Here is a 19,586-nt window from a genome sequence, read left to right on the forward strand (position 1 = left end):
GGAGTGCCCTCCTCGGCTACTCCCCCTCGATGCCCACGTGGCGTGTTGGCACCCCGAGTCCCTTTCCGAGGGTCGCCCGTACCCAGTGCACTGCCCCCGGGGCATTTGGCGCCACGGGCACCGCATCATGCGGGCCACCCGTGCCCACTACGCTATCCCACCCCACCCCCCCATGGACCCTTGGCCTACCACGGCCGACTAGCCCGGTGCCTGGGGTACCCACTCAGCGATACTCACCGTTCGCAGCTACGCTCCCAGCCCGTAAACAGGGCTCCTGCATGCCTCCAAATGGGTTTCGAGCCTACTTCCCCACCAACAGCAAAACGACGTCCATTTTGTCAATTTGACTAACCCACTAACTCACATTATTCTGACCCCAGGGTCCCTTGGGCAGGAATCACTCCTCCCCCCAATCACTCATCGCACCATGCATTCCACATTCACTCCATACCCACAGGCTCGCTGGCCTCACTCACTCGTCATGTACCTTTTCCATTTCATTCTTCTCACACATCGCTGATCATGGCCATCCTTCTGACTACATCCCCTAACTACCTCGTGCTCCATCGTCGTCCCTTACAATATAGCACGTTCCTTTTAACACTACGTAGCGAAGCTATGTCCCCACTACACACTCACAGTCTGTCACTGTCCTCAAAAATCCAAAAATCTATTTCCCATCCTAAATCTCAACTACAATCCCTCTATCTAACCATTCCATGGGCCCCATGAGGACTTATCCCTGCCCCATGAGCCGGTCTAGCTAAGCTAACCCTTCCCCCTAACTAGTTCCATCCTGTGCCCAGGCAGCGGGTCTTCTACCCCTTGCCCGGGAATCCTGTTCACCCATAGCGAGGCTTGCCTTTTTTTCTATTCGCACAGCACCAGCGCGGCAACTCGCAACCTGCGCTCTTCCCCCGTGACATCATGGCAGCTGCTCGCGCTTCTCGTCCCTTCTCGGACGGTACCATCCGGCAGGGATAACCCCTCCTGCTGGATTCCAACCATGCAGACACGATGTCACCCTTCGTATCCAAAAAACAAGCCTCGCGTTTTGAGGGGTTCCCCACACGAACACATGTGCTCTGCCCGTCCGTAACCTGCGCCGTGCGCTCTGCGAACAGAACACACTGCGCAGGCCACATGGAGCTTCACATGCACGCCCGCATGGAGAACCCATCCGGTCCAAATTCACATCCAGCCTACTTTCTGTCCGTCCGCAGGATCGGCAAATCCACCGCGTGCATTTACAGACCGGGTTTCACTCCCGCAGGCGTGCACGTGGCGGCCTCATGCGCACCACAGCACGGACCCCGCACGCGCTGCCGTGCAAACCCGGCACGGTTCCCAAAATAGCTACGGCCGCTACTCGGCCTTTGTCCACCGTCAGGCACCGTCGTTGTCGCACTCTCGTGCACAGACTTCCACGTTCCACGCTGCTCACACACCTCACCATGACACTCACACCGGGACATGCGGTTGCATGTTCCCGCATGCTGACCGCCATCTTCCTCACATACAGTGACCTCACACACACTGTTCCTCCCACACACGGCCGTTCACTCACGCGTGCCATTTCCCTCGCACACGTGGTTCCACTCACACACACCATATTACTCACACTCGCCGTTTCACCCACAAATGCCATTTCCCTCGCACACGTGGTTCCATTCACACACGGCCGTTCACTCGCACACGTGGTTCCTTTCACACACGGTGGCTCATCTACACACGACGTGCTGGGAGGCAAGCACCTTGGTTCACTCGCAACCTCGCACACCATTTTACTCACACACAACCTTTCACCCACGCTATGCGTGCGTTGCAGCACACATTTCACCACACTTGTGAACACACACACAGGGACAATCGCACTGGGGATTAGCGCCACCACAAGGGGTTCCGGGGCCTTCAAACCCCCCAAGCTCCGTGTGCACCCATCCACAGCACTCGCCCCCTCTACCTCGCAAAGCTCGACCGGACCCACCTGGTCAAGATCAGCTTCAAGGGAGCATAGCGTCTCCCTCCGTTCCTGAAGGAGGCTATCCGGCTGCTTGCACCGGGTCACGAAACATTCCCCGAGCTCCCCCTAATTAAGCCTCGCTACTTCCATGTGTGTGTGTTCATCTTTTACGCCGTCTTTATCATGTAGTCTTTCCTCTACCGTTTCCATCTCCCGCGTCTCTGTACATTTTATTTCCTTTATTATCTCTCTCGTCTCTACGTGTCTTGCCGTACACGTCTCTGTCACCCCCTTTAATTTCCCCCTCTATGTCACTGTCACTTTTTCTGTCACCTGCTCGAGTCTCGCCCAACGCGTCTCCCGAATTATTTTTTTCCCCCGCTTCCAACGCGGGCCGGACAGCCGTTGCACTCCCTCCCAGCTCGTTCGCTCCAACACGTGGCGCCGCCATTATGCCCGCCTGCAGGCATCGCCCCACGCTCTGCATCTCCCCCCCGCAGTGTTTGCACATTTTCATACATTTTGTCGTTCATTTTCTGTGCATTTGTTTTCATATCGTTATTTATTCCGCTTATCGCTTGTAAAATCATGTTTACCTGGCCCATGTTAAGTAGGTCTGCGGCAATCGCTTCGCCCTCAGGCGTGGATCCGCCGGGCATTGGGGAGGGAATTTGACGGAGGAGGGGTGGGGGGCGGGTGTCATCCACCGCGGCCTCTGCCGCTGCGCCCATTTCGGACTCTGGGTCCGTTTGTGGGGGATAGTCAACCTGCATTTCAATGTGAATGTCCTGCACGGGGATTTCACCCTGAGCTAGGGGTTCTAATGTTTCTTCATTAATTTCTAATACCCCCTGCTCCCGTTCGCCTTGAAAAGCCATCTTGCCTCGTCGGAAATAATTTTAAACGCTCGTGGTTTGGTGGGAATCGAGGGTCGCTCACACACCCCTGAACCGATTCCCGTTAATTTAGTTGGAGGCGGGGTGGATTCGAATCTCACTCCCAGACACGAGTGTTACGAATTCGCGCCCACCGGCGTGCGAACTGCCGCTTTCCACTAATAGTAGCAGCTCGCCCACCGGACAGACAATTCAGTCGTGACCTTCCGGAGCAATGCCGGAACCCTGTCACGGGTGGGTCTTCAACCCCACCACGGCCTAGCCAATTTTCTACCCGCGCAGGATAGGGTCAATCGCTGAATCTCGAAATACCTAAGTACCCGCGCGGATAGCGAACCAGGAGACCGTACCTCGACGCAGGTCGGCTTGGGACACGAACCGCTGAAGCAGTCCTTTTCGTTCTGCAGTGATAACCGAGCGGGTATTATCACCCGACCTCGCCGGATCCGATTCTATTGAACGGGTGTTTAAAACCCAACTATTTATTCCACGAAGCAAGATGGCATTTCCAATAGGGAGAAGACGCAACAAACGGGGTACATTTGAACAAAGCACATTTATTTATTACAACATGTATGAGGCAAGGCAATCATGCAATATACAGGCAAACAAAAGCAATCACGTGACGTATGCAAAGGGAAAGCACTACGACCGAATAAAAGCAATACTCATTTACAGGCACTTAAGCAGTTTTACTTATGGACACGGCGCCACATCATTCACACAAAAGAAGAGAAAAGACCACCCCCACAGACGAGGGGGTCAGACTGGGTCCGTGGGCCTTTATGGCGTGGGACTTGGCCGACCGAATGGGTCCCACGAGACCGACGCTGATTACCTGCACCCTCGTGGTGCGACGGTCGGCGAGCTCTCTCCGGCACTCTCCTCCCGACTGCGCGCAGAGCTGGTCCTCCACGCACAACCCTCGCGACTTTGCGCCCAGAGGGAAAGGCAGCACCTCTTCGATGTCCGCCCCAGAAGGCGAAACCACCAAAGTCCTGATCCACACGAGCTTGAAAGAAAAAAAAGACCAAGACAAAAGACAAAGACCCCACGCAAAGCTCGCGTCTTGTCCGCCTTGTATCTCCTGGGGCTCAGCGCTTCGCTCCTCCCCGTTTTCGGCTCCACCTCCCTTCGAGAAACTTCTCGAAAAGGGGCATGCCTCCGTTCCCAGCGCCTCATTCCACGAACCGACCAATGGCGAACGATCTGCCTCGCCCTCCCCCCACACCAAGTGCGGAGAAACAGGCGGGAATATTAGGCGGGAAAAATCCGTGCACCCTCAAGTTCTTTCCTTTTGCTCGCGTTTATTGACTGAATGCGGAGAGATAGTTGGAATGTGTCCGTGGAGAAGAAGGGAATTGATAGCTGGCGTAGCGGCGAAGGTGGTTCGGTGGTTGGCGATCGTGGTTGTGGCGTTGGTGGCGTGGTTGGCGTTATGGTTAAGGGGAGCGATGTTGGTTGTTGTAATGGTGGTGGAGATGTGGTTGGTCCAAAATAACGATAGAAAAAGAAAAACACTACCTCAAATGATCACAGCCCGGTTAACACGAATATTTACCATTAAACAATGGTGGGGAAATCTAACTGAACACAGATTTATCGATCTGAGGAACCTTTATAATGTTCTGCGAATTTCCACAGCCGTAACACGATGTAAATTTTTTTTTTCATTTTTATGGAAAGCCACTTAGCACATCCTGGAGCTGAATGTTAGGTCTATATGTGTGTAAAGTTTCATCAAGATCGGTTCACTGGTCTTGGAGCTTATTGGTTACAAACAAACAAACAGACAGACAGACAGACAGAAGGACTGCCATTTATGTCGTAGATTTTTTTCATTTATTTTTGCATCCATACACAAAAAGGCCCAAAGTGAAACAGTGAATTTCAAAATTGCAGCCTGAAATTTTGTTGTGAAAACTTCTACTTGCTCAAAGGTATGTGCACTGACATTGCATCTCATAATGTAACCACACCTTACCTTAATTGGTTGTGAAGATACAACGCTAACTTTCCTTATGGTTTATAATTTTATGATAGCATAATTTGAATATTTTGGGGCAACAATGAACACATTTTGGGGTAATTTTGAACGGTGTTCAATGTTGCACCATAATACATTTTATGTTGCTTGTACATCAATAGATGAGTTGAAACTTGTTTAAAATATGATCAAAGGCTGTACAATCAAACAATAAACTGAATGAACATATTTTAGGTGAAAAGAAACCTGCCCAGAAAGATGGTTCAAGCAAAAAGATGATTCAAGTATGCAAGCTACTCTGAAGACCAGTTAATACAAGCTGTGAGGACAGGAAAATCTGGTGATCTCAGTTTAACGAAAGTGAGTAAGAAATATAACATCTCAATACAGATGTTGTCACACAAAATTAATCGGAAGCATCACAGCAAACTGGGTTGTCCAACAGTCTAACAGTGAGCAGGAGGAAGCAGGACTTGTGGAGCACATGAAAGCTGTTTCAGCATTGGGGTTTCCCTTTGATGCAGGGTGTGTCAATAAAGGGTTAACTGCTTCAAATGACCTTTGTACTTTTAGTCATTACCTTAATTTTTTTTTTGGTTTTGCTGGAGTGATCAATGATCTTTGCAGAAGTCATTCAAGTATAACCAAAGTATTCTATGAAAAAAATGACGTTTTCTATGTAGCAAAGAGGAAACATTGTCAAGTGGTATTTTGAGACCAAATCAATTGCTTCCGTCCAGACGAGGTTCTGTACTGAATATGGAGTGCATTCCAGAAACAAGCCAAGCAAGCCAGCCATTTGGAAACTTGTGAAAAAGATCAAAAGAGAAAGGACGATTCTCAACATTAACAAGAGAAGATCTGGTTGCCCAAGAAGTGTACGGTGTGAAGGAAACATGGAACGAGTTCGTGAGTCAGTCAGGCAAAGTCCGAATAAATTGCGCCGACAAAGATCGGCTGAACTGGGTCTCACTTCCAGCAGTATCAGAAGAATAATGAAACAAGATTTAAACCTCTTTCCTTACCACATCACAACAGCCCATACATTGACCGATGGGGATAAAGCAGCACGAGTCGCTCTGTGTGAGATGCTGCAGCACAAGATGGAGGCAAACCCAAACTGGATTCGCGATGTGTGGTTTAGTGACGGGGCACACTTTCACGGCAATGGTGCTGTCAATTCACACAACAACATTTTCTGGCAACGTCAACGCCCAGATGAGGTTGAAGAGGGTCGGAAAGTCACTAAAGGGTCGGAAAGTAACTGCTTTTGTGGCTGTCAGCAACAGAGGTGTGTTTGGGCCATTTTGGTTTGAGGACAAAAACAGAAGAAGTTATCATCAATCAAGAACGATACTGGTCAATTGTCAACACATTTTATGAAGACTTGAAGCAATCGATAAGCACTGCAGCCCTCCGGTGAGAGTGGATTCATGCAAGACGTTGCTACCCCACATTCAGCCAATGAAACAATTGCCTTTGTGTCAAAAATTCGGACAAGTTCTCAGTTTGCGTATGGAAAATGGTCTCCACACAGCCCTGACCTCAATCCGCTGGATTTTTTCCTCTGAGGAGTTTATAAGGATAACGTCTACAAGGAACACCCCAAATCTGAACTTGATCTGAAGGCAGAAGTTGAGGCTTAAGTGCAGATAGTAACCATTAGAAGTTGCAGAAATGTCATTGAAAACTTTGCAATTCGTGTGAATGCTTGTTGTGTGCGTGGGGGTGCTCACATCGAACACCTCAACAAAAAAAAGCGCATGAACGCATAATGAGTTTCATTTCTCCATGATTTGCTTTTCATTGCTTGTCATTTGTGATGGGGAGAGAAGACACAGGATAGATCCACATATATATAATACTTTATAAAAAGCCCAATTTTTGGGGGGATTTCAATCCGGATATCGATATAATTGGTGTGATTGTGAGCTCCAATCGACAAATATGGTATCAGATGTGAAAAAAAACTTAATTAAGACGTTACAATGATCGGTAAGATCGGCGAAGGAGTCATGTGACTTCTCAAAGGCACAAATCACTAATTGGTCAAAAACCGAAGACAGTACAAACAAAATCTACACAAATTTAAAGGTAATTTTATAGTCCGGGAGCCAACCAATCAAAATTAAAAAAAAATTGCCCGGTCTGCTATAAAATTTTTGTGTTGATTTTCATAAAGAGACACCCTTTGAGTATATGAAAACCAATGTTGGCAATGGTGAAACTCTTGCGCAACAACACAGTCAACACTTTTGCGAGCCCCCTCTGATAACAAAATGTTGGCAAAAGCGAAGATGTAGGATGGGGGTAGGGGTAATTCATATTGTCCTAAAATCATAACCACTAAACCTATATACACAAATGACCCCTCATATTAAAGAGGAGTTCATTTCCTATATCACAATTGGTGTAGATTTAACCTACCTACAATTGACAAGGTTATATGTCAAACAACAAAAGATTTATGCAACTCAGAAATGCTTGACTATCAATGGGGTCAGGAACAAGAACATACTTTTACATGCCATGGTTTTAAGGAAGATAAAATTAGAAATGGATTAACACAATATTGTGACATGAAACATCCTCTTCAGAGGAAGAGTCACTCTCTGAAACAACTCCACCACATGAACCTCTCTGACCAAGGCATATGCATGTCACTCAGCAAGGCACAGCAGCCTTTTTGCATGAACATCGTTTCAGACATTTGGATAATTTGCACATGCAAGACACCGTTTTGTCTATGTTTGGCTTGGCTGGCTTAGACATGAGAATTGGGACCAGTTTTCCTTTGATAAGGGTTCTGCCAAATGTTGTGGCTGGGGGAAGTGCTCGGTCACTGAGATGTGCACGTCTATACAGAAGCAATTGGTACAATGCTCTTACAACAAGGAAGTAAAACGCATCTTCTGTTGCTGGCAGTGACCTAAGGTCTAATTTTGAAGAGACAAACATATGCTGCCTGAGGGTATCCAAACAGCTGAACCCTTTTTGGCCATGCAGAGCAGTCCAGTATACTCTGGCCTCATCAATGACACATTCTGTTGCTGCCATTTCACTATCTCTTCCAAAATCAACAAGGTGGGGAAGGTTTCCTATCAGTCCCAGAGAAACCTGTGCCGCTCTTCTTTTCACAGGAACACAGGCATCATCCCAACTGACTGGAAGAGGGGCCTTGTTGTCCCTCTCTGGAAAGGGAAGGGTGATCGCCAAGACTGCAACAACTACCGAGGGGTGACGCTGCTCTCAGTGCCGGGCAAGGTCTTTGCTCGGATAATTCTTGATAGGGTTCGCCACCATCTGCTTGAGCACCAGCGTCCAGAGCAGTCAGGCTTTACACCAAAGAGGTCAACGATTGACCGTATCCTTGCACTTCGTGTCCTCACCGAACGCAGACGAGAGTTTTGGCAGGGGCTGCTTGCAGCCTATGTTGATCTCTGTAAAGCGTTCGATTCAGTGAATCGGGATGTCCTCTGGAGGATTCTTGGTCTTCGTGAGATGCCACCGAAACTGATCGATCTGATGTCTGAACTCTACTCTGGTACTGAGAGTGCTGTGAAGTGTGGTGGTACCATCTCTGACTTATTTCCAGTTGTTACTGGAGTTCGTCAGGGATGTGTACTTGCCCCCACACTTTTCAGCACTTGTATGGACTGGATTTTAGGGAGGATGTCGGAGAGATCAAGTTGCGGTGCATCGTTTGGCAATGTCAAGATCTCGGACCTTGATTTTGCAGATGATGCAGTCATCTTTGCGGAGACTTTAGACATCCTCTTGGGGGCCCTCGAGGTGCTGAATGAGGAGTCGGAGCCGTTGGGATTACGGATTTCTTGGGTCAAAACTAAGATCCAGGCTTTCGGTGACATCTTGGATGCTGCTGTCCTGTCTGTGTCTGTTTGTGGTGAGGATGTTGAGGTCGTGGATAGATTCACTTACCTTGGCAGTGATATTCATGTCTCCGCAGGTTGTGAGCCGGAGGTCAATAGACGTCTGGGTCGGGCCTGGGGAGTCATGGATTCACTGGATCATGGGGTGTGGCGCTGCCGGTACCTGTGCGGGAGGACGAAAGTCCGAGTCTTCAGGTCCTTGGTACTTCCAGTCTTGCTCTATGGGTGCGAGACTTGGACTTTGACCAAGGATCTGAGACGGAGACTTAATTCCTTTGGTACCAGGTCTCTTCGAAGAATCCTTGGCTATCGCTGGTCGGATTTTGTGTCCAACGAGCGGTTGCTGAGAGAGACTCGGATGAGATTTGTTACCTGCATAGTCCGTGAGCGTCAGCTGCGGCTGTATGGACATGTGGCTCATTTTCCTGACGCTGATCCTGCTCACCAGATTCTCTCAGCGGAGTCTCATGAGTGGAGGAGGCCAGTGGGCTGACCACGTGCCTCATGGTTGCAGCAGGTTGACCATCATCTCAAGGAGATGGGGATGGGCCTGGCATCTGCCTGGGGGATGGCCAGACGGAGGCCCCTGGAGTACCGGCGGAAAGTGGACGCAGCGACGCGCTGTTCTGGCACATGCTCCCATACCTGACCTGACCTCTTCTTTTCCCCTTCTGAATGGGTAGCTCACTGTGTCACATCCACACAACACATATGTGCACAGAAGTGTAGCTGCGACATCAAGAGGATTTTCTGGTACTTCCTGCTCAACACTTCTACCAGCTCATGAATAGGTAGGTATTGATTCTGCCGTTGTATCCAGAGTTCTTGCAATGTGTTCAAGCAGCAGAAGTGATATATACACAGCATAATTATGTCTGTATCTGTTGCATGCACAACAGCTCGATGGTGATCAAGATATTCCACACAATATGCAAGATGAGCAATAATCCTTGTGTCTGCCTCTTCATGTTCTTCACAAGGTAAGTCCAGAACTGAACTTGATGCTGATGTGATGGAAAGAGTGTGACCTTTGTTTTTCCATCGTACCACCAATAATGATGGTCACTCCATCTGGAATAGCTTCAGGACTCTCACAAAGGGAAGTGCCAATGAAGTTCTGAAGATTTCCTTTATTTCTTGGATTCTTCATGAGTAAATTCCAGTCCGGAATTTCTAGACTCTTGGATGGTGAGAATTGTCTTGCTCTGGTCTGTCTGGTTTCTCCTCTGCTGCTCATCACCCTTCAAATATGGCTATCATCAAAATCATACTGATCACCAATGATGTTGACACAGTTGCACATTTCAGGTTTCAACTGCAGGAGCTTGCGAAGATACAGCTGGGGAAGTTCAAATGTTTTCGCACCCATTTTTTGGTATTTATTTACAAATGCCATTATGTCTACCAGATAAACTGTGTATAGGTCACTCTGTGGTAATGATGGCAGCTGTAAAACAACATCCTGCTCAGCTTCAGCAATTAGCACTGCCACGGAAATCAGACTTGTTGCCTTTGCGCATTACAAACCCCTGTGCTAAGCGTGGATCAACCTCAAACAGGGATGATGGATAGTCTGTCCACTCATGGGAAAATGCAATCTGTCTTGTGACTGGGTCGGCATCTCGATAGAAACACAGCACACGTGTAGTTGCAGTCTCATCTTGATAGATCCTGATTAAACTCTGTTTCCTTGATGGGTTTGATTTCTTCTGTGAGGAGAAAGTTACCAGCTTCAGTGGTTCAATCTTAATAGAGACCACCTCTTCTGCTTTCATAATGGCTTCCATGCCCTTAGCTTGAGCATGGACCAAGTCTTTTGAAGCATCCTTCTCACCAGTTGCTCTATTGAGCAGATCCACTTAGTTGTTACACTGGAATGGGTTTATCATCTGCTGGCATATCACTTTCTTGATCTCCTCAACATTCATATGTTCTTCTGTTGCCTGCTTATGTGTTTCTCCATGATGAGTAGATTCCTGTTGGCCTAGATTAGCCATAGACTTTATGTTCTCTGATACAGCTGTGAGAAATGGTGCTGTCTTCACATATTTATCTCGAGCAGCTGGTGCCTGAGATATGCCTTTGAACAGCGATGTCTTCCCTTCATTGTTGTATGTCTGCTCCAGGGCCATGTCACTCCAAACACCATTGAATTTTCCTTTGGAAGAGTGAACTGTGAAGTACCCAACCTGGATCCAGCAAACCTTAACCGAACTGTGTTCAATAGAGTAAGAGGATTTGGGGGTAGGGGTAACTTTGGTTGACAAAAATGTTAATTTTCTCTTTAAAAATTGATAGAACTCACTCAAATTTGCTGTTTTAATTAGCCATGGATACCATGTTCATATCACATTAAGAGAAATTAGTATTCTAATGCAGCATCTGCCTATGATAAGAAAAGTTCTAAAGGCCATCTTCAAAAAACGTTATTTTTAAGGCATTTTTCACAAAATTATGTACTTTTACGAGGTTTACTTCCACAAAGGCAATTTTTTTTGTCAGTTTACAATGCACTGATTGAATTCTTACATTTAGTTCACATTTATTTTTCATGAATGTGATTTTTTAATTTTTTTAGAAATTTTATTGACAATTGCTGTTTTATCAAATTTTTCAAATCTTCCTCAAACAAAAACGTCCGCCAAAATTTTTCGCAAGAGCTTATGAATTGCCAACATTGGTTTTCATGAACTGCAAACATATATCTAAACATCCTGGGGGTGTAAAATTTTATAGCAGAGGCTGTAAGGTCCAACCCTAAAACAGCCTCGTACACAGCTTGGCTCCCAGACTATTACTGCTCGTATAACGATCTAACTCTCAAGGGTGAAAGAAGAGTTTATAGAAGAAAAAAAAAGGTTTCCGCCTTAGCTAACCTCTCCAAAAATACACCCTGCAAAAAATCCTTTGTGGGAGGAGGGAGGGGAAGGGTGGAGGTGGGAGGAGGGAGGGAAAGGGTGAAGGTGGGAGGAGGGAGGGAAAGGGTGAAGGTGGGAGGAGGGAGGGAAAGGGTGGAGGTGGGAGGAGGGAGGGAAAGGGTGGAGGTGGGAGGAGGGAGGGAAAGGGTGGAGGTGGGAGGAGGGAGGGAAAGGGTGGAGGTGGGAGGAGGGTGGGAAAGGGTGGAGGTGGGAGGAGGGTGGGAAAGGGTGGAGGTGGGAGGAGGGTGGGAAAGGGTGGAGGTGGGAGGAGGGTGGGAAAGGGTGGAGGTGGGAGGAGGGTGGGAAAGGGTGGAGGTGGGAGGAGGGTGGGAAAGGGTGGAGGTGGGAGGAGGGTGGGAAAGGGTGGAGGTGCGAGGAGGGAGGGAAAGGGTGGAGGTGGGAGGAGGGAGGGAAAGGGTGGAGGTGGGAGGAGGGAGGGAAAGGGTGGAGGTGGGAGGAGGGAGGGAAAGGGTGGAGGTGGGAGGAGGGAGGGAAAGGGTGGAGGTGGGAGGAGGGAGGGAAAGGGTGGAGGTGGGAGGAGGGAGGGAAAGGGTGGAGGTGGGAGGAGGGAGGGAAAGGGTGGAGGTGGGAGGAGGGAGGGAAAGGGTGGAGGTGGGAGGAGGGAGGGAAAGGATGAAGGTGGGAGGAGGGAGGGAAAGGGTGGAGGTGGGAGGAGGGAGGGAAAGGGTGGAGGTGGGAGGAGGGAGGGAAAGGGTGGAGGTGGGAGGAGGGAGGGAAAGGGTGGAGGTGGGAGGAGAAGGGAAAGGGTGGAGGTGGGAGGAGAAGGGAAAGGGTGGAGGTGGGAGGAGGGAGGGAAAGGGTGGAGGTGGGAGGAGGGAGGGAAAGGGTGGAGGTGGGAGGAGGGAGGGAAAGGGTGGAGGTGCGAGGAGGGAGGGAAAGGGTGGAGGTGGGAGGAGGGAGGGAAAGCGTGAAGGTGGGAGGAGGGAGGGAAAGGGTGGAGGTGGGAGGAGGGAGGGAAAGGGTGGAGGTGGGAGGAGGGAGGGAAAGGGTGGAGGTGGGAGGAGGGAGGAAAAGGGTGGAGGTGGGAGGAGGGAGGGAAAAGGGTGGAGGTGGGAGGAGGGAGGGAAAGGGTGGAGGTGGGAGGAGGGTGGGAAAGGGTGGAGGTGGGAGGAGGGTGGGAAAGGGTGGAGGTGCGAGGGAGGGAGGGAAAGGGTGGAGGTGGGAGGAGGGACGGAAAGGGTGGAGGTGGGAGGAGGGAGGAAAAGGGTGGAGGTGGGAGGAGGGAGGGAAAGGGTGGAGGTGGGAGGAGGGAGGAAAGGGTGGAGGTTGGAGGAGGGAGGGAAAAGGGTGGAGGTGCTGGGAGGAGGGAGGAAAAGGGTGGAGGTGGGAGGAGGGAGGAAAAGGGTGGAGGTGGGAGGAGGGAGGGAAAGGGTGGAGGTGGGAGGAGGGAGGGAAAGGGTGAAGGTGGGAGGAGGGAGGGAAAAGGGTGGAGGTGGGAGGAGGGAGGGAAAGGGTGGAGGTGGGAGGAGGGAGGGAAAGGGTGGAGGTGGGAGGAGGGAGGGAAAGGGTGGAGGTGGGAGGAGGGAGGGAAAGGATGAAGGTGGGAGGAGGGAGGGAAAGGATGAAGGTGGGAGGAGGGAGGGAAAGGGTGGAGGTGGGAGGAGGGAGGGAAGGGTGGAGGTGGGAAGAGGGAGGGAAAGGGTGGAGGTGGGAGGAGGGAGGGAAAGGGTGGAGGTGGGAGGAGGGAGGGAAAGGATGAAGGTGGGAGGAGGGAGGGAAAGGGTGGAGGTGGGAGGAGGGAGGGAAAGGGCGCAGCTGGGAGGAGGGAGGGAAAGGGTGGAGGTGGGAGGAGGGAGGGAAAGGGTGGAGGTGGGAGGAGGGAGGGAAAGGGTGGAGTAGAGTGCCTTTCTCGAGAGAGAGTAGCGACAACTAACGATTTGACGCCATTTTGAGTCCATTCAGTGCGGTGCGCGTGCGAAGCCACCAAATGGCGCTAGTGCATTGAACCGTGTATTCCATTATGTTCTCTATGTATGAGAGATGGGAACGTCTTTTTAATGTTGATAATGAACAAATTATGGGAAGATGACAAAATGGAAGATTTATGACAACTTAGAGCCATATGATAAAGAAGAAATTCACAGAGCTGGTTGTGATTTAAGTCACAGACATTTAGAACCATGACAAAGAAGGAATGAACTCAACAAGTACACGTGCTGCTTATTTCAGCCTCATTTTAATTTCAGGGAGGTGAGAGCGAGACTCAAACTCTCACCTCCCTGTTTATACATGTACATGTACAATACAATGTTAAGTTATCTTTGTATTTCTGCAGTTGTTTGACCTTGTTTATCATGTGTGGGTATATATTTGTGTTTGTTTAATTTTCATATTTAAATTATTAATCTAAACTTTGCTGCATGTTGCTGATCATATATTAATCCCACCAAAAATAGATTAGCCCACCCCACCCGGCCCCTCACTCACACACACACACACACACACACACACACACACACACACACACACACACACACACACACACACACACACACACACACACACACACACACACACACACACACACACACACACACACACACACACACACACGTACTAATGTTCACACATACAAATTATAAATTGAAACACACACACAAACACAAGTTAATGTCCTCACACATTCAAATCAACAGAAACAAATACATACATTCAATGACCCCCTCCCCCCCCCCCCCGAAGGTAAAAGCCAGTCCCGACCATTCTACACTCCGAAGTTAGATGTGCTCCCTTCTATGCTTCTATGGGGTGTCGACCTGTTTAGTATCCTGAGATCTGGCAGTCTACACCCACACCAATAGATTTTAAATCTTTGGTATAACCTACTCTTAAAAGCTAGGGTTAGGGTTTAGGGCTAGATTTAGATTTAAGGTTAGGGTTAGGGTCAGAATTAGGGTTAGTGTTCACCCTAACCCTGCCTTTGAAGAGTGGGCCGTGTTAGCCCGTGGGCCGAGTTAGCCCGGATCCGTTCTCCGTTCATTCGTCTTTGTTTTGACTTTAGTTTGACTTTGAGTCTGAGTCTGACTTTGGAGACATGATCTAGACCCTATATTAATTGATCTAGCTCGAAGAATCTAACTCAAACTTAATTTTAAATAAAGATGCCTTCCCCTTCAAGTGCTAATTAATCCACGAGCAATGGATAACAAGCCTGGAAAGCCAAAGCAAAGGCCAGTCTCACTCACAGCACACAAATATACGCATATGGGACCATGACCACCATTACACTGACCTGGCAGAGAACTGACGAAGAAGTTGCTTTCCATCCAACACGACTGACTGTTCTCTGAGATTTTCCGTCTTTTCGCATCTGATGGAAATCTACACATCTTGAATCCCTTCTCAGTTCTATTTGTGCACCCAAAGGCGCAACAACCTGTCATTTTGTCATAAAATCGATGTAAAACACGAATGAGAACGCTGCGTACAGCGGGAACATTAAAACGCTTACCGATATGCGTCCGATCCTGTCCGCGATGGACTCAAAATGGCTCCACGCAATCACGTGACTAGATTTTTCCAGACCCTCTATGTCACTACTCTCTCTATAAAGGGACTCTAGGGTGGAGGAGGGAGGGAAAGGGTGGAGGTGGGAGGAGGGAGGGAAAGGGTGGAGGTGGGAGGAGGGAGGGAAAGGGTGGAGGTGGGAGAAGGAGGGGGAAGAGGTGGGGTGGGTATAGGCAGAGGATCGGGTGGGATAGGGGTTCGGAAAGCGGTGGGAGGAGGGACCCAGCGTTACCTGGCAACACTGGGTACCTTTGCTTGTATCTAACTAATAAATGAGGAAATCTCTGCATGTGTGTGTGTCTGTTATTCACTTTTCTTGACAACCATTCTTCCGATTGCTGGGGACCCGAGGAAGTGCAGTGTCATATACATATATATATATATATATATATATATATATATATATATATATATATATATATATATATATATATATATATATATATATATATATATAAAAAAAATATTTTTAGCTATAAACTATTTTGAAAATCTTAACGCTCACGCTTGAATACTGTAGTTATTAAAATTTTACCTATTTCAAAAATACAGTTTTCTTCTTTATTCTGTATTTTTTCTGCTGCAATAATGGATGTGAACGTTTCGAACGGGCACTGCACTCGTTTAATAAAAGCAGCAAAAATGATCATGGAGAGGGAAGAAATGAAGCAATACAATTAGAATGACAATAAAAAATTCCTTCACCCTTGCTGATACTCTCACCTACGGAACAAACCAATGAATGGGAGCCTTAATTATCTATTCCTGAAGGCCAAAACAATCACCACAGTGAAAAAGACAGAGAGAAGTCACAGAACAGGAAGAAATATTGGGACAAACAAACAGGAAAATTTTTCAGGAGATCGTTGTAGTCCAGGCTGCACAGCAGGGAGAATGTCCCAGCACCTTGTCCTGTATGCTGGTGCTGAGAAGAGGAGAGGAGGTGTGGCTCTGGAGTGGCTCTGACATAGCAGCGTGGCAAGCGAATCCACATAGCTCTCTCCAAGCCTGATTCCAGGAACTCTCTGGGCTTCCACCGTTGCAATGCACTTTATGCCCTGGGGTCCGTGCATCATCAATGATGCACCACTCCCCTCCCTTCTCCTCTCCTTTCACTCACCATTGGCCATTGGCCCAGTCTGAGGTTGGAGCAACCTTTCCATGACCCTTCATCCCAATGATTTGAGGTGACACGGCCACGGCTAAAGGCGCCAATGCAGTTCTCCCACAAATGGTCTATCGGAATGCTAAGAAATAAATTTAGACAGGTTCACAAAGGTAAGACCATTAAGCAGACTTGCAGGAAAGGGGATTTTTTGACACAAAATTTTGGAGGGGTAGACGTCATCTATCTATTACATATTACGACGCATATTAAATATCACAATGAATTAATTTATGCTTATGCTATTATATCAATTAAGAAACCAACAAAACTATACTAAGCAATGTTACAACCGAGCAGCAATTTCAACAAGATATATATATATATATATACGTATATATATATATAACAAGATATATATATATATATATATATATATATATATATATATATATATATATATATATATGTATATATATATATACATATATATACATATATATACATATATATACATATACATACACATATATATATATACATACATATATATATACATACATATACATATATACATACATACATATACATATATACATACATACATATACATATATACATATATATATATATATATATATATATATATATATATATATATATATATATATATATATATATATATATATATATATATATATATATATATATATATATAAAAGGGTGGTCCAAAAAAGTCGAAAAAAATAGAATGTTGCTCCACAAGCTTAAAATTATTCTAATATGATCCAATAACGCGCATAAATTTTTTTTAGCTTCATCGGAGGTGATTTAGAGGTCGCTCCATATGACAAATTTTAGTTTCATGAGTTGGTTAAATTAGGGTATGGTCGGTCAGGTACGATTACGGGTACTTCTGGATGTCCGAGGTGGAAATGGAGTGGATTTTAGAACTCTATGGGGTCGATTTACTCTAGGAAATGACTGCACCGACATTGAATTCACTACCATTTCGAAAATATGACCTAAAACAAGATTTATCATTACTGGAGTCGAGTAACTAATCCTACTCATTTCGATATTTTCTAATCTATAATTAATTTGTTGTCAGTCTTAACATTTCCTAGAGTAAATCGACCCCATAGAGTTCGAAAATGCACTACATTTCCACCTCGGACATCCAGAAGTACCCGTAATCGTACCTGACCATACCCTAATTTATTCAAGTCATGAGACTAAAAGTCGTCATATGGAGCGACCTCTAAATCACCTCCGATCAAGCTAAAAAAAAATTATGCACGTTATTGGATCATATTAGAATAATTTTAAGCTTGTGGAGCAACATTCTATTTTTTTCAACTTTTTTGGACCACCGTAATATATATTGTTGCTGATTCGCGCCCGCCGGCGTGCTGACGGCCACGTAACTCAATCGCGGCACGTCGCCCACCGGACGGACAATCCAGTCGTGACCCTCTCGGACTAACGCCGGGAACCAGTCACGGGTGGACCTTTCGGTCTCACCGCGATCGTGCCAATCGGCCCCCGCGTGGGATAGGGTTGCTCGCCAAATTCGACCTACCTAAGTACCCACACGGAGGGTAGACCGGGCGATCGCACCTCGCCGCAGGTCGACTTCGGACACGGGCCACTTAAGCGACCCGTTCCGTACTATCGGGATAACCGAGCGGTGTTATTCGTCGGCCTCGACGGTTCGATTAATTATCGGGCGTCTTAGCCCACGACCAACCCTTTACGTGAAGCAAGATGGGGATTCAATGAAAGAAATGACGAAGCGAAGCGGGAAAACAGTTCAACAATAAGCACATTTATTTCGCGATGAACGGAAAGCACACATATACAATTCCACCAAAAGCACATGTAAAAGAAGAAGACAAAAAGCAAATGCAACAATGCAGATCTATCCGACTACCGGGCACTCGGCAACACTTATACAATTTTACTTCACAGACGGCGCCGACAACACATATTCCCAAAGCAAAAGAAAAGAGAACCACCCTCCAGGATGAGGGGGTAGGCGGGCCTGGGGCCGAGACCGTGTCGGGCCTACCCGTCTGATGATGAGACGCAGAGCGGCGGTGGTGCCTCAACTCCGCGGGCCTCGCGGACAGTGTCTGGTAGGGGGTGGGAAGGGGGCCCCCTTTTGTCGCACTATCTCAGCGCGGGGGGAAAACAGGAGGGGGTTGCTGATGCTCGGGGAAAGGAGGATTTCACAAAATCTCGGGTCCCGCGGCGAGCGTCTCCTCCTCCACCTCGGTCGCGTTGCTGGCCTCTCTGGTGTGCAGCTCCCGGCACCGACGCGAGCACCCCCTCGTCCGCCTTCGCCGCCGTCACCTCTCCACAGCTCCGTCCTCTTCACTCCGACTAGTACCACTTCTTTCCCGCTCCACCGACGACTCTCTCGAATTCCGCACACTCAACTCCACTTCCAACTCCCGCGCTCGACTGACGAACGCAGTCGTTTTTATAAGCCCCGTGGCTTCGCTCTTTCATCTTTGACCCTCTGCCTCCGACCTTTCACCTCGCTCCCCATTGGCCCGAGGAAAAGTGGGCGTGAATGCTTTTTGATCCATGAATTTGCATATAGCGACCGCCCTCCAACGCCCTGGAGGCGGGGCCAAATCGCCCCTCGCTCACCGATTGGACGGAACAAAAGTGGGCATGAGTCGTTTTTGATCCGTTTTTCTGCGGAAAGTCCGTGATGTTTTTGAACACGCTGCTCGGTGCGCGCCCCGTACGAGTCCAGCATCAGTGCCCACGAGTGGCGCGAGATGACGGTGATGCAATGGTGGCGAGTTGTGACGGTAAAGGTCGTGGCGGTTGTGGTTGGTGGTTGTTGTTGTGATGGCCGCGTTGTGGTTGGTGGTTGTTGTGTGATGGCTGTTGAGACGTGGTTGGTGGTGGTAATAATGGCGGCTGGTCCAAAATAAAGATAGTAAAAGAAAAACGGCTATCCTGAAGAGTCGCAGCCCTCATGAATGACATTTATTCCCTCTAGACAATGGGTTTGGGCCTAACTACACATATACTTACCGAGATATCTCACCTAAGGGACCTGAATGGTGGTTTGCGAATTTGGTCAACCACAACAATATATATACTGTATATATGTATATATATATATATATATATATATATATATATATTTTTTTTTTAAAACATACCACCTGTCGCTTCACATATATATATATATATATATATATATATATATATATATATATATATATATATATATATATCAAATACCACCGGGGGTGGGGGAGAGGGGGGAGCGATCG

At 47.6% G+C, this 19,586-nt stretch overlaps 1 protein-coding gene across 4 annotated transcripts in view; it reads right to left on the bottom strand.

Moving 5' to 3' along the window:
- Positions 1-19,586, bottom strand: part of ATMIN (ATM interactor) — a 54,544-nt gene that overhangs the window by 25,630 nt on the left and 9,328 nt on the right. The window lies entirely within an intron of this gene.

Source organism: Eptatretus burgeri, chromosome 7, assembly GCF_056783735.1.
Source record: "Eptatretus burgeri isolate ZD-2024b chromosome 7, Ebu_testis_v1, whole genome shotgun sequence".
Lineage (NCBI taxonomy): Eukaryota > Metazoa > Chordata > Myxini > Myxiniformes > Myxinidae > Eptatretus > Eptatretus burgeri.